The following is a 1,387-nucleotide window of genomic DNA, read 5'->3' as shown; positions in this document are numbered from 1 at the left end:
TTGCCTTCCTCTCTTTCTTTCCGCCACTATTTTGGGCGCACCGGCATTTCTCCCATGAAAATAGCAATGTCCTATTCCAAACCTTCCAACATTTCTCCGGTGAAAAGAGGGATGTCCTAAGGAAAAGTGGTACATTTCGGGAGCAAATCAGAAACTGAAACCGCTTCTGTAAATCCGGGACTGTCCCTGGAAAATAGGGACGCTTCAAGGGTCTGAAATGGTGCTCAACTATTTAACAGCACACAATAATTCTGTTAAATGTGTGTTTTCTTTCACTATTTATTCAGTCTGTGCACACACTGCATTTTAAAGCGCATTCTGCATGCTGTACGCGCTGATCTTGACGCATCATCCTTATCCCAAACACATCCCGCCCTTTTCAACTAAATGTGTTTTTTCTTGTTCTCAGTTTAGTGCAAAAGTGTAATGCTGTATACATTTGTATTGCTCCCTTGTGAGAATGACAAGGAGTGCATCGAGAGAGGATTTGTTTTGTGCGCGGGGAAATTTTTAATGTTAGATGTTTTATCGCCATATTATTATTATTATTATTATTATTATTATTATTATTATTATTATTATTATTATTATTACCTACCCCCTACAACATTTTGTGTGTTGATTTGGAAAATAATCACAGCGACTTTTACTCTATGTTACATGTACAAATGGTTTTCCAACATTTTCTTCTTTCATTATGCTTCCACCACTCCCTTTATTTTTATTCAACGCTTCCCATTTGCATCCAAGGCTACTACCGCCCCCAGCACCCCGCAGGGAGCAGTACAGTGGTACCTCGGGTTACATACGCTTCAGGTTACATACGCTTCAGGTTACACACTCCGCTAACCCAGAAATACTGCTTCAGGTTAAATACTTTGCTTCAGGATAAGAACAGAAATCGTGCTCCAGCGGCGCAGCAGCAGCAGGAGGCCCCATTAGCTGAAGTGGTGCTTCAGGTTAAGAACAGTTTCAGGTTAAGAACGGACCTCCGGAACGAATTAAGTACTTAACCTGAGGTACCACTGTATTACCTACTTTGATAAACCCTGCTGTTGGCCCTTCTTAGCTTCTTGGTCATATGAGAACACCAGGGGTGGACTTTTCGATGATAGACAGGCTGACCAAATCAACCAGAAGCATGCATATCCAGTCTGATTTAACTTCCATTTTTATTCACACATCTGGAGGGAAATACTCCTTTTAACTTAGAGGGCACGCATTTCGGAAGGTAAATGCAGCAACGGCGTAAGCATGCACAGATTTTCATCCAGTAATGCTGGCATCGAATGAACTATGGGCATAATCCAATCCTGATACTGGGCAGCATGGGCGTTCGTACCTGCATGCTAGGCACCTTACACCAAACCATCCAAGGTTAGTGGAC

Source organism: Podarcis tiliguerta (assembly GCF_965153285.1).
Source record: "Podarcis tiliguerta genome assembly, chromosome: 17".
Lineage (NCBI taxonomy): Eukaryota > Metazoa > Chordata > Lepidosauria > Squamata > Lacertidae > Podarcis > Podarcis tiliguerta.
Note: the sequence above shows the minus strand (reverse complement) of the source record.